General features: G+C 41.9%; 1 long non-coding RNA gene across 1 annotated transcript in view; it reads left to right on the top strand.

The window, feature by feature from the left end:
• Positions 1-22908, top strand: part of LOC138990012 (uncharacterized) — a 39683-nt gene extending 16775 nt beyond the window's left edge. The window contains exons 2-4 of the long non-coding RNA XR_011466203.1: positions 3832-3894; positions 16265-16348; positions 22815-22908. This is a non-coding gene — a long non-coding RNA (uncharacterized lncRNA). The remainder of the gene's footprint in view (positions 1-3831; positions 3895-16264; positions 16349-22814) is intronic.
• The last annotated feature ends 268 nt before the right edge of the window (positions 22909-23176 follow it).

Here is a 23176-nt window from a genome sequence, read left to right as displayed (position 1 = left end):
CCTTTCCATCTGACCAGAGGCGCCACCCGAGGTGTATTGTGGCAGGTGGAGATGCGCGTGAAGACTCACCGTGAGCCTGAGTCAGGCAGGAGACGGCGCTTGCCTCCCATGGGTGCTGGAGTGAACGCAGGGTTTCTCCTCGCTCTACCTGCTTGACCTCCCCGGATTTATCTTAGGGATTCTTTGCCAAGGAGAAAGGAGAAACGTTAACAGTATTCCTAACTTTGCACATTACTCAAAATCCAGAGCTCCGTGCGAGAGTAGCATACTTGCACATTTTAACTTTTCCTTGTGAAAAATTTCAAACAAACAAAAAATTCAAACATGTACAAAAGGAGAGAGATTAGTATTAATATAGTGAACCTATATGTGCTAATCAGTCACATCTTGTTTTGTCTATCCCCTCATATACACACACACACACAGTTTTATTTTTTAAATTTTTATTATTTTCACACTATTTTTTTTCCTTAATTTACTTACCTTTGATTGAAGGATAATTGCAACATTATGTTGGTTTCTGCCATATAGCAACATGGATCAGCCATAAGTCTACATTTGTCCTCTCCCTCTTGAGCCTGTCTACCACTTCTCATCTCATCCCACCTTTCTAGGTTGTCCTGGAGCCTGAGTTTGAATTCCCTGAGTTTTATAGCAAATTCCCATTGGCTATTCACACACTGTACTTTAAACAACAGCTTGATATATTGGTCACATAACACAAAATACACCCTTTACAGTGTATATTCATGGGGTTGTGAGCCACCACTATCTAATTTTAGAACATTTTCAGCACTCCCCAAAGTAATATCAAACCCACTTGCTACCAATCCCCATCCCCCATTTTCCACAGCCCCTGGCAACCACTAACCCACTGTCTGTCCTACGGATTTGTCTATTCTGGGTATTTGTATATGGAATCACACACGATATGGTCTTTTGTGACTGGTTTGTTTCATTTAACACGTTTTCAGGGTTCATCCACATGGTAGCATGCCTCAGGAATTCATTCCTTTTTATGGTTGAATGATATTCCATTGCATGGACTTACCCCATTTGGTTGATCCATTTATCAGTTGATGGACGTTTGGGTTGTTTCCACCTTTTGACTATCTGAATAGTGCTGTTATGAACATCTTATGAGTGTGGCTTTTTCAAAGTGAACATTAGATTTCCATGCTCCACTTTTAGGATCTTATTGCAATTGGAAGCACTTGTGCTATTTACTAAACTGATTGGCTGACCACATTCTGGGACATTCTCTCAATGTAAAGAAATTGGGTCTGTGGAGAAAAGCAGTAGACACAATCCTTATGATGGAGGAAACTACAGTACTGTTTTCCAAAAATGCAGTAGACCAAGAGTACAAAACAGTGTCATCTGTCATGAAGGACAGAAGTACATTATACAGCAGTCAATCAGGGGTGAATTCAAGGAAAGGGAAGATAGTAACTCCTCTTGTTCTTGTTGTTGTTCAGTCATTAAGTCCTGTCTGGCTCTTTGTGACCCCATGGACTGCAGCACACCAGGCTGCTCTGTCCTCCACCATCTCCCCTAGTTTGTTCAAATTTATATCCATTGAGTCGCGCATACTGTCTAACCATCTCAATCTCTGCCAGCTCCTTCTTTTGCCTTCAGTCTTTCCCAGCATCAGGGTCTTTTCTAATGAGCCAGCTCTTTGCATCAGGTGGCCAGAGTATTGGAGCTTCGGCTTCAGCATCCGTCCTTCCAATGAATATTCAGGGTTGATTTCCTTTAGGATTGACTGGTTTGATCTCCTTGCAGTCCCAGGGACTCTCAAGAGTCTTCTCCAGCACCACAATTTGAAAGCAACAGTTCTTCAGCGCTCAGCCTTCTTTACTGTCCAACTCTTACATGCATACATGACTACTGGAAAAACCATAACTTTGACTATAGGGATCTTTGTTGGCAAAGTGATGTCTCTGCTTTTATTTTTTAATGTCCCTGCTTTTTAATACACTGTCTAGGTTTGTCATGGCTTTCCTTCCAAGAAGCAATCATCTTTTAACTTTGTGGCTACAGTCACTGTAAAGGGTTTTTGTGAACAAATATTTTAATGCATGGGCTTACTTACACTTCCACCTTAGTGATTCTTAGTGATTCACAGCTGTCTCAGCAAGAGGAAAAATTTTGTTCCCTTCATTCACCAAAAAGCCATCATATCCACGCACTATTAACCACTAGTCAGCAATTTCCCTGCAGAGTGGGGACCTGTCATGTGCACATACTACTCAATGTCTTTTCAGACTGTGAGGAAACCATGAGGTAGAAGTTCAGATTCTTGAGGAAACTTCATAAATACTGTGTGGAACTCAGAACGGGGTCAGGGGGTTGGGCACTGTGCCCTAAAACACTTTCATTAAAGCACAAGTTTCTCCTTCCTGATGGGTTTGCCCACTCCTTAGGGGCCAGACGGAGAAGGTGATGGCACCCCACTCCAGTACTCTTGCCTGGAAAATCCCATGGACGGAGGAGCCTGGTGCGCTGCGGTCCATGGGGTCACTAAGAGTCGGGCACGACTGAGCGATTTCACTTTCCTTTTCACTTTCATGCGTTGGAGAAGGAAATGGCAACCCACTCCAGTGTTCTTGCCTGAAGAATCCCAGGGACAGAGAAGCTTAGTGGGCTGCTGTCTGTGGGGTCACACAGAGTTGGACACGACTGAAATGACTTAGCAGCAGCAGCAGCAGCAGGGGCCAGAAAAAGGGGCTGACCTTGAATCAGGAAAGTATGTCACAGACATCATGACCTCCAAAAAGAAAAGCCTGATATTGTGCTCAAAGGGCTTCCACAGTGGCTCAGTGGTAAAGAATCTGCATGCAATGCAGGAGACGTGGGTTTGATCCCTGACTTTGGAAAATTTTCTGGAGGAGAAAATGGGAACCTACTCCAGTATTCTTGTCATAGAAATCCCATGCACAGAGGAGCCTGGAGGGCTACAGTCTGTAGGGTCGCAGAGAGTGGAACATGACTGAGGGACTGAGCACACACACGCATAGCTCAAAATCTCCCCAGGCTGTTACAGTCTTTTTGCACCATTAATTCATGTCCTTGACGTAGCCACATGTGGGTCAACAGGAGTCTTAACACCCATTCATGCTGTCCCAGGGGAGATGGCTGACCTGGTCCATCTCTGGTTGCATCTTCATTTTTTCAATCCTGAATGACAACATCAGGAATTCCTTGTATTTATCAAGTCAAATTAGGATAACCTTAGGCCCTTAAGCCCCTCCTAAATACAAAATCCTCAGGATCAGTGCAGAGTATGCAGCAGGATTGTTCCCTTTATTCCAAAACAAGAAAGCATCACATTTCCAGAATGGTCAGGCACTGCCCATTGACCTCATTACTTGTGGAGGGGAGACTTTTTGTTGAATATCTCCTGAGACGTGTGTCCATTTGTCTCCGTTCCTCCCACAACTGAGTACTGAGCATACCCTTGCTTGGAACCAGCTCTGTTTACTGTCGTCCATCATAGATAATAGCACAGAGTTGGGATGAAGGGTGAGCATTCTTAGTCTGAAGGTCACATTGGTGAATTTCCTCCCCCTCCGCACAGCCCTCCTGTGGTCCGTAGCTTTCCCTCCAGCCTCAGAGGAGAAAACCACATCCCACGGAACCTCACTGCCCAAGGTCATGCAGTGTTCAAATGTCATACCAGAACCCAAGTCCAGTGCTCTCCCTCTAGAGCAGGCCAAGTGCAGGATGCTCCTCTCAGAATACCATCCCAGAGAGTGACGATTTCAAAAGAATCACATGCAGCTCCTAAGTGAAATACTGACTCACAGCTGAGGCTTATTTTCCCCACAGGTTCAAATGCTGAATCTTCATCACATTCAAAAATTTTGGACAAAGGACTGGCTAAACTCTTTGGTAAGTACCTCTCTCATGTGAAATGGTCAGGCTGTATTTGAAGAGTCTCATGCTTGTCCGTGGTGGTCTCCTGGATAACCTGCCCCTGCTGCTGCTCTGATGGGAAGGAAAGTGCTTTGCCTTGAGGCTAGAACAGATTTTCTAGATGTCAGAATCTCAAGATTTATTTAATCTCAAATTAAATAAATCATTGAAGATAAATAGTTGGAAAGGATTGTGCTCCTTAAAGAAGGGTCTATGTAGCAGTAGCAGGGCCCCCATCAGGGAACTCTACTGGAAATGCAGTGTCAGACCCCAGCTGAGACCAGCTGCGTCCATCTGTTCAGAGGATTTTTGCTTGTGTTAGGGATGGGCAGGGCTCCCTAGGTAGCACAGTGGGAAAGAATCCATCTGCCAAGCAGGAGACATAAGTTCAATCCCTGGGTTGGGAAGATCCCCTGGAGAAGGAAATGGCAACCCACTCCAGTATTCTTGCCTGGAAAAATCCCATGGACAGAGGAGCCTGGTGGGCTACAGTCCATGGGGTCACAGAGAGTCGGACGCAACTGAGCACAGCACACAGGGATGGGCAAGGCCCCACGGCTAAGATAATCCTCCTTCTAGGTACTCAGCCCTTACTGCACATGAGAATCCTCTGGGGAGATTGGTAGAAAGGGACACCCAGGCCCACCTCCAGTGATCAGATTCCTTGGTTTGGGGTGAGACCCTTTCATGAGTAGTTTTCTAAGCTCTTCAAGGGATTCTGTGCTGGGACTTACTGGTCTACTCCAAGCCTCTCACTTAATATTAGAGAAAATCTGAGGTTTAGGGAAGTCATCTTTAGCAGAGCTGAGACTGACGAAAAACACTAAAAATCACAGTCCTCTGCTGAAAGAAGCCGTCTAGATTCTAGAGAAATCTTTCCTCTCTGGCAGCTGTGTCATCATGAGTGGACACTGAGAGTCGTCTCTGGTCTGAGAAAGAGCTCCCAGGTGTGTAAGTGTTGATGCTTCCTCTGGGTTAGGAGCTGGGAAGGGGGACTTCTGTCTACACGAGATGTGGATTGTTTTTCCTGTCTCATGTCAGGAATTCTAAGTTTGGCCTTTTCCCATGTGTGCTATTACAGAAGCTTCATTAAATCTTCACTGTCTGGCTGATTGATCGATGGTCTGTGACCATGATTGAAGGGCTTTCTCCATGGCTCAGCGGTAAAGAATTCGCCTGCCAATGCAGGAGAGGGGGGTTCAATCCCTGGGTTGGGAAGATCCCCTGGAGGAGGAAATGGCAACCCTCTCCATCTCCAGTATTCTGGCCTGGAAAATCTTATGGATAGAGGAGCCTGGCGGGCTACAGTCCATGGGTTGCAAAAGAGTTGGACATGACTTAACAACTAGACAACACCATATATGTACATATACACACCCTGTAAGTTAGGAATATGGAATTAACAGATACACACTAATATATATTAAAATAAATAACAAGGATTTACTGTATAGCACAGGGAACTATTGGACTAGGAAATGGCAACACACTCTAGTAGTCTTGCCTGGAGGATTCCATGGACAAAGGGCCCTGGCGGACTACAGTCCATGGGGTCACAAAGAGTTGGATATGACTGAGCGACTGAGCACGCACACAGGGAACTATATTCAATATTTTGTAATAAACCTATATGGAAAAGAACCTGAAAGAAATATGTATAACTGAATCACTTTGCTATGTACCTGAAACTAACACAATATTATAAATCAGCTATACTGCAATTAAATTTTTTTTAAAAGGGAAGGAGAAATTAATGTATTTCCAACATGTAGCTATGAAAGAGTACTAACACTTTATAACTGTGGGGACTAAGTAGGGGCTGCCGTATCTGACTGATACCTTATGTCTATGGACAGGAGAGACCTTGAGGGGGACCTTATTAAATATTGTTGTCAGCTGGATTCAGAGCTCAGCCTGCCGGACAGGGCCCACTGCTTTCTCCTGCAGGCCACTCAAACTCGCGTCTGTCCTCTGCTGCCTTGGCTGAGCTGACTTTCCTCTCCCATGTGCTGCTGACCCTTGTCTCATTGCTCTTGGGTGGCTGCGTTGGTGTGTCTGGGCTTGTCTCTGTGTATTTATGCCTCTCCTTCGTGTCTGAGTGGCTCAGGGACACAGACCAGGAGGCAGATCTGTCCTCTTTGTTTTGTTTGCTTTAAAATATTTTATCATTCATTCAGTGCCTACTATGTATGTTATACAGAGTTTATTTGTCCAATTTATTTTCTTATTCTTTTTAAAACATTAGCCATTTTATATGTATTTTTTTTTAATTTATTTACTATTTATTTGGCTGCATGGGGTCTTAGCTGTGGCATGTGGAGTCTTCCATCTGCGTTACAGCAGGCGAACTCTCAGCTGCAGCACACGGATTTAGTTCCCTGACCAGGGGTTGAACCTGGGCTCCCTGCATTGGGAGTGCAGAGTCTTAAGCACTGGGACACCGGAGAAGTCCTATTTGTACAATTTAGATTTCAAATGTTTATTTTGACCTTGTTAGTTTGAAGTTAGACCACATTTCACCTCCAAACAGTGCTACTAATAGTAAGCCATTTCCCATGTAGGTTCATAAACAGACAATCACCTTATGCACGTCCAGCTTTATGAGCTATAACTGATACATAGTATCATGTAAGTTTAAGATGTAAATGTGATGATTTGATACATTATACATTGCAAATTCAGTAACACCATAGTGTTAGCTAATTCTTCCATCATGTCACATAATAACTATTTCTTTTTTTGTGGTGAGAACATTTAAGATCTACTGTCTTGGCAACTTTCAAGTATCTGATATAGTATGATTAACTGTAATGACTACACTGTATTTTAGATCCCCCAAACATACTCATCTTATCACTGGAAGTTTGGACTCTGACCTATATCTTGCCATTTCCCCCACCCCTGACTCCTGGCAACCACCATTCTACCTTCTGTTTCTGTGAGTTCGACTTTTAAATTCCACCTATACATGAGATCACATAGCATTTGTTTTTCTATCTAACTTATTTCACTTAGCATAATACCCTCAAAAATCCATTCAGGCTGTTGCAAAAGGCAGGATTTCCTTCTTTCTCATAGCCGAACAATATTCTATTGTGTTGTGTGTATAAAACATATTACCTCTTCTTTATCCATTCATCCACTGATAGACACTTAGATTGTTTCCGTATCTTGGCTATTGTGAATAATGCTGTAATGAGAGTGAAAAAGTTGGCTTAAAGCTCAACATTCAGAAAACGAAGATCATGGCATCTGGTCCCATCACTTCATGGGAAATAGATGGAGAAACAGTGGAAACAGTGTCAGACTTTCTTTTTTGGGGCTCCAAAATCACTGCAGATGGTGACTGCAGCCATGAAATTAAAAGACGCTTACTCCTTGGAAGGAAAGTTATGACCAACCTAGATAGCATATTCAAAAGCAGAGACATTACTTTGGCAACAAAGGTCTGTCTAGTCAAGGCTATGGTTTTTCCTGTGGTCATGTATGGATGTGAGAGTTGGACTGTGAAGAAAGCTGAGCGCCAAAGAATTGATGCTTTTGAACTGTGGTGTTGGAGAAGACTCTTGAGAGTCCCTTGGACTGCAAGGAAATCCAACCAGTCCATTCGGAAGGAGATCAGCCCTGGGTGTTCTTTGGAAGGAGTGATGCTAAAGCTGAAACTCCAGTACTTTGGCCACCTCATGCAAAGAGTTGACTCATTGGAAAAGACTCTGATGCTGGGAGGGATTGGGGGCAGGAGGAGAAGGGGACAACAGAGGATGAGATGGCTGGATGGCATCACCAACTCGATGGCCGTGAGTCTGAGTGAACTCCGGGAGTTGGTGATGGACAGGGAGGCCTGGCATGCTGTGATTCATGGGGTCGCAAAGAGTCGGACACGACTGAGTGACTGAACTGAACTAAACTGAACTGAACATGGGAGTGCAGCTATCTCCTTGAGATACTGTTCTCATTTTCTTTGGATGTATACCCAGAAGTGGGATTACTGAATTAAGATAGTTCTATTTATAATTTTTGAGAAACATCCATATTGCTTCCCACAGCAGCTGTACCAATTTACATTCCCACCAACAGTGCACAAGAATTCCCCTTTGTACACGTCCTTGTCAGCACTTGTTATGTCTTGTCTTTTTGATGAGAGCCATTCTAACAGGTGTGAGGTGACATCTCATTGTGGTTTTGATTTGCATTTCCCTGATGGTTAGTGGTGTCAAGCACTGTCTCATGTATCTGTTCATCATTTGTATGTCTTCTTCAGAAAAATGTGTCCCATTCCTCAGCCCATTTAAAAGCTAGATGGATAATTTTTTTTGCTATTGAGTTGTATAAATCCTTTATATATTTTGGATATTAGCCTCTTAACAGCTCTGTGATTTTCACATATTTTCTCCCACTCTGTAGGTTGCCTTTTCATTTTTTTGACGGTTTCTTTTGCCGTGCAGAAGCTTTTTAGTTTGATGATGTCTCATTTACTAATTTTTGCTTTTTTGTTGCCTATGCTTTGGATATATCCAAAAAATTGTTGCCAAGACCAATGTCAAGAAACTTTTATTCTCTGATTTCTTCTAGATTTTAAAAAATGAATGAATGAATGAATGAATGAATTTTTGCCTGCATCAGATCTTAGTTGCGGCATGCAGTATCATTTGCTGTAGCACTTCATCGTGGCACTCAGGCTTCTCTTTAGTTTGGCATGGGCGCTTAGTTGCCCTGTGGTTCTTTAGCAGCTATATAGTTTTAGTTCCTTATGTTTAAGTCTTTAATCCATTTTGAGTCAAATTTTGTGAGTGGTGTTAGTGATCAAGTTTCATTCTTCTGCGTGTGATTATCCAGTTTTCTCAACACCATTTATTAAAGGACTGTCTTTTCCTTGGCTCCCTTGTCAAATATGAGATGACTGTATACGCTAGGGTTTATTTTGGCTCTTGATTCTGTTCCATTGGTCTCTGTGTCAATATGTATAATAGTACCATACTGTTTTGATTGCTAGAGCTTTATAGTGTAGTTTGAAATCAGAAAGTGTGATGCCTCTAGCTTTGGTCTTACTTCTCAGGATTGTTTTCGCTATTTGAGAGCTTCTATGGTTCCAAATGAATTTTAGGATTGTGAAAAAATGCCACTGGAATTTTGATAGGGCTTGCATTGAATCTATAAATGGCTTAGGGTTGTGTGGACAATTTAATAATGTTAATACTTCTCATCCATCAACACAGGATATATGTCAATTTGTTTGTGTCTTTAAATTTATTTCATCAAAATCTTGTACTATTCACTGTATAGATAGATCTTTTACCTTCTTGGTTCATTTATTCCTAAATGTTTTATTGTCTGTGATGCTGTTGTGAATGAGACTTTTTCTATATTTCTTTTTCAGATATTTCATTGTCAGTGTACTGAAATGCAACATAATGTTGATTTTGTATCCTGCAACTGTATTGAATTTGTTGATTAGTTCTAACAATTGTGTGTGTGTATACGTGGAGTCTTTAGAATTTTTCTGTATATGATCATGCATGCTAAATCGCTTCAGTCATGTCCAGTTCTTTACAACCCTGAGGACTGTAGCCTGCCTGTCTCCTCTGTCCATGGGATTCTCAGGGAAACATACTGGAGTGGATTACCATGCCCTCCTCCAGGGGATCTTTCCAACCCAGGGATCCAATCTGTGTCTCTCACAGATGCATTGACAGGCAGGTTATCACTAGCACCACCTGTCAACTGTGAAAAAGGAGATAATTTTACTTTTTCTTCTATGATTTGGATGCCTTTTGTTTCTATTTCTCGCCTGGTTGCTCTGGTTAGACTTCCAGTACTATGTTGAGTAGGCACGATAAGAGTGGCCACCTTTGTCTTGTTCTTAATCTTAGAGGAAATGTTTTCAACGTTTCATGGTTGAATATGGTATTAGCTATGTGTTTGCCACATAGAGCTTTTATAATGTTGAGATATGTTCCTTCCATACACAATTTGGTGAGTGTTTTTATTGTGGGATGATGATGTGTTTTTTCAAGTGGTTTTTCTGTATCTGTTGAGATGATCATGCAATTTTTGTCTTTGATTCTATTAGCATAATATATCATGTTTATTGATTTACATATGTTGAACTATCCTTGCATCTCAGGGATAAATCCCACTTAATCCCCTTGCTTGATCCTTTTCATTTGCCATTGAATTCAGTTTAATATTTTGCTGAGAATTTGACATTTGTATTCATTCATCAGTGATACTGGTCTATAGTTTTGTTTTTGTTTTGTAGTATTCTTATCTGGCTTTGGTATCAGAATAATGCTAGCCTCATAACATAAGTTTGGGAGGGTTCCTGCCTCTTAAATTTTTTGTAATATTTTGAGGAGGATTGGCATTATTTCTTCCTTGTTTGGTAAAATTCAACAGTGAAGCCATCTGGTCCTGGGCTTTCCTTTGTTGGAAAGGTTTTGATTACTGATTCAGTCTCCTTATTCATTATTTGGTCTATTCAGATTTTCTATTTTTTTCATGATTCAGTCTTAGTAAGTTTATTGCTAGGAATTTATCCATTTCTTCTACGTTCCAGTTGATATATATTGTTCATAGAGATTTCCTATTATTCTTTGCATTTCTGTTGTATTAGTAGTAATTACTACATTAGTAGTAATGTCTCCTCTTTTTTGATCTTGAGTCTTCTCTGTTTTTCTTGGTTGGGTTAGCCAGAGGTTTGTCAGTTTTGTTTATCTTTTCACCAAACTGACTCCTATTTCTGGTAAAATTTTCTGTTATTTTTCTGGTATCTATTTCATTTACTTCTGCTGTAATCTTTGTTATTTCCTTTCTTCTTCTAACTTTGGGCTTACCTTGTTCTTCTTTTTCTAGTAACTTAAAACATTTTTTTTAAATTATTATTTAAAACTATTTTGGCTGTGCCATGTGGCTTACAGATCTTAGTTCCCTGACTGGGGATTGAACCTGGGCCCCTGGCAGTGAAGGGCTAACTCTTAACCAGTGGACTGCCAGGGGATTCCCCTTTTCTAGTTTCTTGATATGTAAAGTTAGGTTGTATTTCATTTCACTTTATGTCATTTCCACTTTTATGGAGATATAATTGACACATAGCGCTGTATAAGTTTAAGGTATAGAGCATAATTATTTGATTTACATGCATCATGAAGTGATTATCATAAGTTTAGTGAACATCCATCATTTCATAAATACAAAATTAAAGAGGTAGAAAAAAATTTTTTTTCTCTTCATGAGAACTCTTGGACTTCCCAGGTGGCTCTGTGGTAGAGAATCTGCCTGCCAATGCAAGAGATTCAGGAGACAGGTTCCGTCCCTGTGTCGTGAAGATCCCCGGAGAAGGGAACGGCAACCCACTCCAATATTCTTGCCTGGGACATTCCATGGACAGAGGAACCTGGCGGGCTATAGTCCATGGGGTCTTGAAGAGCTGGCCACGACTGAGTGACTGAGCACAATCTGTATATATGTATGCACACACACTATACCTTCTTTATCCATTTATCTACTGATCGGCACTTAGGTTGTCTCCATGTCTTGACAATGAACATAGGGGTGCATTTATCTTTTCTCATTAGTGCTTTTGTTTTCTTTGGATCAATACCCAAGTGTGGAGTTGCTGGATTGTATGGTAGTTCTGTTTTTAATTTTTTCCCATACTTTTTTCTGTAGTGACTACACAAATTTACTTTCCCATCAACAGTGTATGAGGGTCCTTTTCTCCACGTCCTTGCTGACACTTGCTGTTTGTTGTCTTATTTATTTGGCTGTGTTGGATCTTTGTTGCTGCGTGCAGACGTTTCTCTAGTTATGGCAAGCAGGGGCTACTCTCTAGCTGTGAGCAGGGACTTCTCACTGTGGCATAGCACGGGCTCCAGAGCTTTCAGGCTTCAGCAGTTGCCTACGTGGGCTCAGTGGTTGCAGCTCCCAGGCTCTAGAGCACATGCTCAGTAGTTGTGGCACACGGGCTTAGTTGCTCCGTGGTATGTGAAATCTTCCCCGACCAGGGGTCAAACTCGTGTCTCCTGCATTGGCAGGCGGATTCTTTACCACTGAACCACCAGGGAAGCCCTTGTTGTCTTTTTGACAATAGCTGTCCTGACACGTTGAAGTGATATCTCATTGTGGCTTTGATGTGCATTTCACTGACGCTTAGTGATGTTGAGCATCTTTTCACATGTCTGTTGGTCATCTGTGTGCCTTCCTTGGGAAAAAAATCCAGTCAGGTCCTCTGCCCATATCTGCTCCCAGGACAGGAGGTAAAGGAGTGTGGAAGTGCAGCCCCAGCATTACCTTTGCATCCATCTGAAGGTCTAAGAGTCTTCCAGGGTCCCAGGGGTCTTTGGAGGAGATGTGCATGTCCCACTGCCCTCCCTCCTGCCAGGGAGGGTGGAAAGGAAGTGTTTTTCTGAGGTCTGGTTCCTTTGGCTCTAATCATAATTAGGCATGAAAGGAGGTGAAAGTGGCTGGTGATGGAATGCTGTGGAATCTGTGGCAGATATCTCTTTTTTCTGTCACATACTAACATCTTTGTTTTCTTTGTGTTTTATGTCTTTCTTCTTCCTGCATATCATTCCACTTGCACAGGGTTCCAATGAGCAGAAAGCAAGCAATTAATACTAGCTGATCTGGGCAAGGGGGGGGTCTTTTTTTTTTTTTTTTTTTAAGTTTTATTGATTGATTTTTGCCTGTGCTGGGTCTTCGTTGCTGTGTGGGCTTTTCTTTAGTTGTGGAGAGTGGGATTACTCTATAGCTGTGACGTGCAGGCTTCTCTTTGCAGTGGCTTCTCTAGTTGCGGAGCACAGACTCTAGGGTGTGCGGGCTTCGTTGGTTGTGGCACCTAGGCTCAGTAGCTGTGGTTCCCGGGCTCTAGAGCACTGGCTCGGTAGTTGTGGTACATGGGCTTAGTTGCTCTGCGGCATGTGGGATCTTCCCAGATCAAGGATCGAACCTGTGTCTCCTGCATTAGCAGGTGGGTTCTTTACCACTTAGCCACCAGGGAAGCCCTGGGGGTTCTTATAAGTAAGATGATGATCAGTAGTTTCCAAATACTTGGGCTTTGTTGCATGGTCCTCACACTGGCACTGTGTGTTAAGTGCTTTTACAAACATCGTTTTATTTACTTTTCACAAACATTCTATGTATTAAGTGATCATGTGCCCATCCTTCCAGTGAAGGAATAGAAGCTCAGAGAGGTGGAGTTATTTGCCCAGGATCACATCTTGGTAAACAATAAAATCAGGATTTGCTTCTAGGTCTGTGCCAAAAAGGGTCTCACTGTGAGAAGGTTTCTGGGAGAGGCATTAGGTTTCAGTGGCAGAAAATGATGTGTATCTTGTGGAAACAGGGAAGAGTTTGTTCTTATAAAGGGACAGCTTGGGGACAGTCTTGGAGGAGGGGAGAACGGCAGCAGCAGGAGCAAGAAGAAAAACTATGACATTAAATATAATGAAATCCGGGGCAAAATTTGTAGTTGCATATTTACAGAGGATAGTGTTTCCTGAATCAACCATCTAGTGTAATCACAATGATTCAGAAATGCTTTAGATAGACCAAGTTCCCCTTTTTAAGACAAGGCATTGTGTTGCATTTGCATCATTTATTCACCATATTTGTAGACTACTTGAGGTACTTACAGAACAGAATATGCTAATCCCAGATTACTGGTATTAACATACCTTTCTTTGCTTCACTTGAGATGAAATTCTACTGCAAGTGTTTTCCAAAGTTCCATTAGAAGAAACAAGAAGAACAGCAGACAGATCAATTACAAAGAGAGACATGCAAGAAAGCAAGTATATGTCTTTAAAACTCTAAGTACACACATTTCTAAAGGCTGATGTACCGGCCAGACCTCTTATTATTGCGCTGTGCTTTACTGCTTTTGGCACATACTGTGTTTTTACAGATTGAAGGCTTGTGGCAACTCTTCATTGATCATGTCTCTTGGTGCCATTTTCCCCAACAGCACGAGCCCATTTAGTGTCTCTGCATCACATTTTGGTAATTGTCACGATATCTCAAACTTTTTCATTATGATTGTATCTGTTATGGTGGTCTGTAATCAGTGGTCTTTTATATTATTACTACAACTCATTGAAGGCTCAGATGATGGTTAGTATTTTTTAGCAATGAAGTTTTTTAAAATTAAGTGCATGATTTTCTTAGACAATGCTACTGCACACTTAATGGATTACAGTGAAGACATAACTTTTACACACACTGGAAAAAAATCCTGGTGACTCGCTTTATTATTACATTAGCTTTATTGAAGTGGTCTGGAATAATTCAACCTGCAATGTCTCAAGGTGTGCCTGTATTGTATTATTTTTACTCCTCTAGCATTTTAGCATTCCTTAAACCGGGTAGGTATGGGGCAAAAACAAATTGAGATACGGAAGAAAGAATTGCTGCCTATGGAATTTATGGTCTTAAGTATGAATCGCCTTGTATTTAGGGGTGATCCCTGAAGTTTAAAAGTCAGACAGGTTCTCTCACTCTGGAGGCTGTTCAGGGGACAGGAACTAGACTTTCTAGTGGTGTCCTTTATTTCTGGTAGAATTTGTAATGACTCTATTCAGCAGCCCTTCATAGTTTAGGGCGCATGTGCTCCACTCACTGGCTTCTGAGAAGGAAGCCCTCCCACATCCCTTCCCATCACTGCCCCCATTGTAGCCACTGGAAAACATTTGCACTGAGAAGCCAAGCTGATTTCTCTGTTCACACTGATGCTCAAATGCGAAAGCTGAGGGAAAGAAGCTGGTCACAAATGCCCAGAACATGGACATTAGCCCAAATCAGACAAGGGACTGAGAAATCCTTTAAGGTGACACTATGTGCATTAGGATAATATTAAACTTAGGTAATATTTATTGGAATAAGCCAGGCATGCATGCCATGTTGAAATTGCAAAGCTGTTGGCAAACCTGTTTTATAACTAACACCCCTCCTGGTGCATTTTATAAACCACATGATTAAATCAATGAATTTGTACTGTGTAATAGTGATGGTGTGTCCCGCACAATATCTTATTATGCCATTGACTGACACTGTGTGTTAAACACATTTTAGAAAGTGCTTGAGTGTGTCTATTCCTAGTAATCACCAGTGTCTCATGAACAGAGATATGGGCATTTGTCATTCACTGGATCATAGTAGTCATACTTTAATCATTTGGCATGCATGAGGTAGGCCTTCCTATTGATTATTTCTTTGTAGAGTTGAAAGTTGCCATGTGCACAGATTACTCAATGGCTATGCAGATTATGAGGAAACCATGAGAAAACTGGTGTTATCGCTGGTTTTGAGTTAAAAGTTCATATTCTTGCAGACACTTCATGAATGCTCTGCGGCATTCAGAATAGATGGCTTCTGTGGCCTGAAACACCTTCATGAGGGCACAAATATAGCCTCCCTGATAGGTTTGCCCTCTCCACAGGGGCCAAAGAAAAGGATTGACCTTGATCTTGAATCAAGAAAATGTGTTCAGACCCTGAGACATCACAACCTTCATTAAAAAAGCTTGATAATATAGCTCAAAATCTCCACAGGTTGCTATAGTCTTTTGGCACAATTAGCTCATGTCCTTGATGTAGCCACATGTGGGTCAGTAGAAGTCTTAACACCCATCCATGCTGTCTTAGGGGAGATGGCTGACCCAGTCCATCACTGTTTGCAACTTCATTTTTTTCAATCCCAAATGACAACTTCAGGAATTCCTTGTGTTTATCAAACAAGTCAAGTCTGGATGACCTCAGGCCCCCAGGCCCCTCCTAAGTGTAAACCTACAGTGAGGTTTAGTACAGAGGATGCAGCAGGATTGTTTTCGTTCTTCCAAAGCAAGAAAGCATCACATTTCCAGAATGGTCAGACACTGACTGTTGGCCTTATTGCCTGTGGAGGGGAGAGTTTTGGTTGAAGAGCCACTGAGACGTGTGTCCATCTGCCTCCCTTCCTCCTACAGCTGAGCACTGAGCATACCCTTGCTTGGAACCAGCTCTGTTTACTGTCGTCCATCACAGATAATAGCACTGAGTTGGGATGAGGGGCGAGCACCCTGAGTCTGACGGTCACATCGGTGTATTTCCTCCTCCTTCCCACAGCCCTCCTGTGGTCCACATCTTTCCCTCCAGCCTCAGATGAGAAAGTCAAATGCCACAGAACTTCACTGTCCAAGGTCAAACAGTCTTCAAATGTCATACCAGAACCCAAGTCCAGTGCTCTCCCTCTAGAGCAGGCCAAGTGCAGGATGCTCCTCTCAGAATACCATCCAAGAGAGTGTCGATTTCAAAAGAATCACACACAGATCCAGCAAAAGATTGACTCACAGCTAAGCTTTATTTTCCCATAGGTTATCCTTCACGAAAGAGCTCAAGAGAAACCGACTTTGCACTGAGTTCAAATAAGCGAGATGAACATTTGGCTAAATTGTTTGGTAGGTATCCCTCCCATGTGAAATGGTCAGGCTGTGTTTGTAGAATCTCATGCTTATCTGTGGTGGTCTCCCAGATAACCTGTCCCCGCTGCTTTGATGAGAAAAAAAAGTGCTTTGCCTTGAGGCTAAAACAGGTTCCCTGGATGCCAGAATCTCAAGAAATTAAGCAAAACATAGAAAATAAACAGCTGAAAGGATTCTGCTCCCTGAAGAAGGTCCCATGTAGCAGTGCAGGGCCACCATCTGGGAGCATTGGAAGTGCAGTGTCAGACCCCAGCTTGGACCCGCTGTGTCACACCAGTCTGGATGAGGTCCCCGGGTGACTTCTGCACATGTTAGAGATGGCAAGGCCTTGAGGCTGAGACAGACTTTCTCCCAGGACCCTAACTGAGCATGAGAATCTCCTGGGAGATCATTAAAAAAGAGACAAGTGATCAGGTTACTTGGGGTGGGATGAGATGTTTGCTTAAGTAATTATTATAGCTCTCCAGGTGATTCTAGTCTGGTACTTATTGATCTCTTCCAAGCTCCCCTGTAACATTTGAGAAAAACCAAGGCCTAGGTAGAAGATTGGAGAAGGCAATGGCAACCCACTCCAGTATTCTTGCCTGGAAAATTCCATGGACAGAGGAGCCTGGTGGGCTGCAGTCCCTGGGGTCATGAAGAGTTGGACACGACTGAGGGACTTCACTTTCACTTTTCATTTTCCTGCATTGGAGAAGGAAATGGCAACCCACTCCAGTGTTCTTACCTGGAGAATTCCAGGGACGAGGGAGCCTGTTGGGCTCCCGTCTATGGGGTTGCACAGAGTTGGACACGACTGAAGCGACTTAGCAGCAGCAGCAGATAGAAGATGGTGGGGGTAGGAAGTTCTAGGAATACATCTCTTAACCAAAGCTACACCTGAGCTGGGAAGAGCTATCTTAAGCAACTAATTTGGAGCTGCTGCTGCTGCTAAGTCGCTTCAGTCATGTCTGACTCTGTGCGACCCCATAGACGGCAGCCCACCAGGCTCCCCCGTCCCTGGGATTCTCCAGGCAAGAACACTGGAGTGGGCTGCCATTTCCTTCTCCAATGAATGAAAGTGAAAAGTGAAAGTGAAGTCCCTCCAGTCGTGTCCGACCCCTAGCGACCCCATGGACTGCAGCCTACTAGGCTCCTCCATCCATGGGATTCTCCAGGCAAGAGTACTGGAGTGGGGTGCCATTGCCTTCTCCAATGTATGAAAGTCATAAGATATCAATTGAACACTTGCATTGTCCTGAAGAGCCTAATACATTTTAGTGAATTTCAGTGTTCCATGTAGAGTCTACCATTCTCCACCCTCCAGCCCCATGGCAGGTACCCAGGTGGTTGGCAGCCCACATTCTCAGTGTGCTTGCTGGTGCCAGAATGGGCAATTGGGAACCTTTTCCTTCAAAAACTTGAGTGTATGTTGATCACTGCCTTTGATCACTGAGGGCTGGCACTGAGGCTTGTAGTCGTTTCCCTTTCATGACCTGAAGAGGCTTCCAAGAAACTCTGTCAAGGATGAAAGAGATGGTGTTTTTGTTTTTCTCCTTTGGAAATACAGACACTTAAGGCTAGCTTTGTCAGGTCACTGAGTGACAGCAGACACAGGGAGCTGGAAACTCGGAACCCAGACACAGTAAGGAATACACACTTTGCCGGAACAGTTCAGAGAGGCCAAACTAAGCCTTAGCCCAACTAAGGCTGTAGCCCTTGAAAGCAGAAACTGGCCATCCCTGAGGACTGGGAGAGGTAGATTTCCAAATTTATCAAAATATAATACTCAGCGTGTTTAGCTCTCAACAAAAAATTTTACAGAACATACAAATAAACAGGATAGAATGGCCCCTTCACAGGGTGAAAAAAAAAAGAAATGGATAGAACTCATCCCTGAGGAAGCCTAAAAATTGGAATTATTCATCAAAGATATTAAATTAACTGTCTTCCATATGTTTAATGAGTAAAGGGAATGATAGACAAATAACTTGCAGAAACCAGGAAAACAATGTTTGAACAAAGTAGGAATATCAATAAGCAAATAAAATTATAAAAAAGAGCCAAATAGAAATCTGAAGTTGAAAAGTACAGTAACTGAAATGAAAAACTCACTGGAGGGATTTGACAGCAGATTTGAGCAGACAGAATTAAGGATCCTTAACTTTGACCTGGGACATTTGAAATAATCCAGTCTGAGAAGGAGAGAGGAAAAGATGAAATGAATAAACGGAGCACAAGAGACCATGAGACACCATCAAGAATACCAGCATACATTAATACACCTTAGAAGTCCCAGAAGGAGAAGCGAGCAAGAGACCAAAAATGTCAGGAAGCAATGCTCTAATAAAGCTTCCCAAATCTGATGATTATTCACATTCAAGATGCTCTACAAACTCCGGGCTGGGTAAATGGAAGAGAGCCACGCTAAAGCACCTTATAGTCAAATTGTTGAAACCAAAAGACAAAGAGAATCTTGTGAGCATCAAAGAGAGAAGCGACTCATTATGTACAAGGGATCCTCAATAAGATTAATGGCTGACTTCAACACAAACATCTTGGAAGCACGAAGCAGAGATATGACATAACTGAAGTCCTAAAAAAAAAGTACTGTCCCCCAAGAATTCTGTATCTAACAAAACTATTCTTTGATGATGGAGGGGAAATCAAGACATTTCTGGGTAAACATAAGCTAAGAGATCTGCCCTGATAGAAATACTAAAGAGAGTGCTTCAGAGTGAAATGAAGGAATACTAGACAGTAACTCAAAGCCATAAGGAAAAAATAAAGAACGCTGGGAAAGGTGACTATATAGGTAAATCTAGAAGCCAATGTTATTGTCATTTTGGTTTGGTTTGTGACTTTCCTCTTTTTCTAGTATGATTTAGAAGACAAGTGGGTAAAACAATCTATGTAATAGATTTATAACAAATGTTTGTGACAAGATTTATAACAATCTATGTTAATAGGCATGCAGTGTCCATAGATGTAATCTAGGATAATAACAACATAAAAGGGGAGGGATAAAGATGTATTAATATATGAGCAGTGTGTTTGTATGCTATTGAAACTAAGTTGGTACTTTAGGTTGTTATAAGTTTAACATCTTAATTGCGAGCCTCGAGGTAAATATGAAGAAAATTTAAAAATACAGAAAAAGGTATGAAGGTGCAATCAAAACGTAACATTGCAGAAAACCAAAGAACTCCCAAAGAAAAGTAGTAATGGACGAACTGAGGGATAAAAAATATATAAGTGGAAACAAATAGTTAGATGGCATTAGTAAAGTCTTCCTGGTCAGTAATCACATTAAATGTAAATGAATTAGATGCTCATTAAAAGGCGCAAAGTAGCAAACTGGATAGAAAGAAAGGATCTCTTTGCTGTCTACAAGGACTCAGGGCAAAAGGATACAAAGAGGTTGAAAGTAAAACAATGGAAGAAGGTATTCCATGCAAATATTCACCGAAATAATATAGCTGGAATGGCTAAAAACAGATTTCAAGTAAAAATGTTTACAAGAGACAAGGAAGCACATACACTGATAAGAATTTCAGTACAGAAAGAGGACATAACGGTCATAAACACATATGTACACAGCAGCAGAGCCCCCAAATATATGAACCAATAATGGACAGAATTGAATGAAGAAATAGTTCTACAATAATACTTGGAAACTTTAATATCCAAGTTTAAATAATAGATAAGACTAGATAATCAATAAAAAATAGAATACTTCCCTGCTATAAGCTAATTAGACCTAACAAACTTATACAGAACATGCCACCCAACAACAGCAGAAAATACATTCTTATCAATTTCGTATGTAATATTCTCCAGGATAGACCATATGTCGGCCACAAAACAACTCCTGAATACATTGAAAAAGATTAAAATCATATAAAGTATCTTTCCTGATCACGTTGGAATGAAACTAGAAATTTATAACAGAAAATTGGAAAATGCACAAATATATGAAAATGAAACAATGAAAAATTGAAGAGGAGGGAAAACTTCCTAACTCATTTTAAAAGACCAGTATTACCCTGATACCAAAGCCAGATAGAGACACTGTAAGAAAACTACAGAGCAATATCACTTGTCCATATAAATGCAAAAAAATAAATGCAAAATTCCTCAACAAAATGCTAGGAAACGGAATATAATCCTATTAAAAGGATTATACACTAGACCAAGTGGGATTTATTCCTGGAAGTTAGAACAGTTCGGGCTTCCCTGGTGGCTCCCTGGTGCAGAGGTAAAGAATCCTCCTCCAATGCAAGAGACGTGGGTTCGATTCCTGGGTTGGGAATGTCCCCTGGAGAAGGAAATAGCAACCTACTCCAGTATTCTTGTCTGGGAAATCCTAGGGACAGAGGAGCCTGGCCAGCTACAGTCCACAGGGTCACAAGTGTCCCACGTGACTTAGTAACTAAACCAACACCAAAACAGTTCAACATAGGAAAATCAATCAATCAATGTAACATACAATTATACATTAAAAGAATGAAATAAAAAACCACATGATCATCTCAACTGATGCAGATAAAGCATTTCAGGAATTCCAGGTTTGCCCTTATTTCGTGTGTGAGATAAGGATCAATAAGTCTGGCTAATTGATCGTTGGTAAGTGACCATGATTGAAGGATTGAGTAGATGCAGATAGCTCTTGGAGTCACTGTATCCAGGCTTTCAGAAATTCCCATCTAGGAATGAGAGCACATTTCTCTTCTTAGCAGTTCCCCTGTGTCTCTGAATCCAGCCCCGCCTGTGTGAAAAGGGAGTGGGTGCATCTGAAGACGGTGTCTGGTGCAGAGTTTGGAGGGGTCCCATCTCCCCCTTGGGTCGACTGACATGCCCACTGCCAGGCCAGTGTTGATTTTGGCATTGGTGAGCCACCAATAAACTTGCCAGTCTCTCTGAGCAGTCGTTCAGGAGCCGGTAGGTCATTGCATTCATCAAGGAAGGGGCTGTGAGAACTCATCATCTTGAATGAGTGCATGTGATGGCTAAACCTGGCATCCTTATTGTAAGCATTTAGCCCATCAGGTGAGTAGACCCCTCACCAATGTACCAATAGCTCTTGAAAAAGGATTCAGAATATACACAAAATAAACTGAATTTGTGATAACTATTTTCTGTGGCTTTGCAAAGTCAACCTAGAAGGACAGACAAAGCTGCTGTCCCCAGGGAAAAGTAGAAGACGGGAAACTTTTAAAAGGGTAGGAGAGGGACTTCCCTGGTGGTCTAGTGGTTAAGAATCTGCCTTGCTATGCATGGGACATGGGTTGGTCGCTGGTTGGGGACCTAACGTCCCACACGCTGAGGAGCAACTAAGCCCATGCTCCACAACTAGAGAATCCACCTGCCGCAACTAAGACCCAGTGCAGCCAAATAAATATTGTTTAAAAAATAAGGGGACTTCCCTGGTGGTGCAGTGGATAAGAATCCACCTGCCAACGCAGGGAGCGTGGGTTTGATCCCTGCTCTGGGAAGATTCCATATGCCATGGAGCAACTAAGCCCATTCACCCCAACTACTAAACCTGTGTTGTAACTACTGAAGCCTGCATGCCCTAGAGCCTGTGCTCCACAATAAGAGAGGTCACTGCAGTGAGAAGCCTGTGCACCACACCAAAGAGCAGCCCCTGCTCGCTGCAACTAGAGAAAGCTCTTGAGCAGCAACGAAGACCCAGCACGGTCAAAAATACATGAGTAAAAAATTTAGGAAGTGAAATGTGTTAGTCACTCAGTCGTGTCAAACTCTGTGACCCCCATGGACTGTAGCTCGCCAGGCTCTTCCGTCCATGGGATTCTCCAGGCAAGAATACTGGAGTAGATTGCCATTCCCTTCTCCAAGGAATCATCCCAACCCAGGGATTGAACCCAGGTCTCCTGCACTGCAGGCAGATTGTTTACCATCTGAGCCACCAGGGGAGCCCTAAAATGGAAGAAGAAGTGCATATATTAAAAAACTGTAACGTGAAAAGTTAGGAACAGTTTATAAACAGATTTCTTTTAAAAAACTTTTTATACACAGAGAGGTTTTTCTGGCTTAAAGATCTATTCTGCTTTATTTTTACCCTCCAGACTTCACCCATTTTTATGTGCTGTCCTGGGGAAAGTGTCAGAGGTGGGTCAAAATGACAACAAGAATAAGAAGGAAAATTATGACTCCATATTATGAGATTTGGGAGAAAGTTTCTAGCCACATATCTTTAGTGGACAATTTTTACTGCCCAGGACATCTAGTGGAATCACAATTTTTCAGAAATGATTTATATCATTAGAAGTTCCCTTTCTAACAGAAAGACTTTGAGAGTGTAATTTCATATATTTGTTGAGTTTGTATTATTTATTCACTGTATTAAGAGAGAAAAATTGTAAAATTTTTTTACAAAATTTTTACAAAAAATTATAACACCACTGCTGATATTAATACGCCTTTATTTACTTCTCTTGAGATGAAATTCTACTGCAAGTATTTTCCAAAGTTCCATTAGAAGAAACAAGAGCAGCAGCTGGCAGATCAATTACAAAGAGAGACACAAAAGAAAGCAAGTATACATGCTTAAAACTCTTAAGTGTGTGTTTTTCTGTTGGCTTATATTCTGTGTTGGAGGCACTGTGCTATCATCTTACCGTTCTTTAGAATAGCTACTTGTGCGGCAAAGACAAATTGAGATGTGAAGGAAAGAACTGTCTGAAATTTTCTCTATAAACCTCCGAGATGAAAGCGTGACTATCCCCCTATTTGGGGCAAATCCCTCAAGTTCATGGGCCAGACAAGTTCTTACTTTCTGGAGGCTGTTCAGAGGACAGAGAC

The sequence above is a fragment of the Bos mutus genome, chromosome 11 (assembly GCF_027580195.1).
Source record: "Bos mutus isolate GX-2022 chromosome 11, NWIPB_WYAK_1.1, whole genome shotgun sequence".
In the NCBI taxonomy this organism is placed as follows: domain Eukaryota; kingdom Metazoa; phylum Chordata; class Mammalia; order Artiodactyla; family Bovidae; genus Bos; species Bos mutus.
This window is presented reverse-complemented; position numbering and strand designations above follow the sequence as displayed.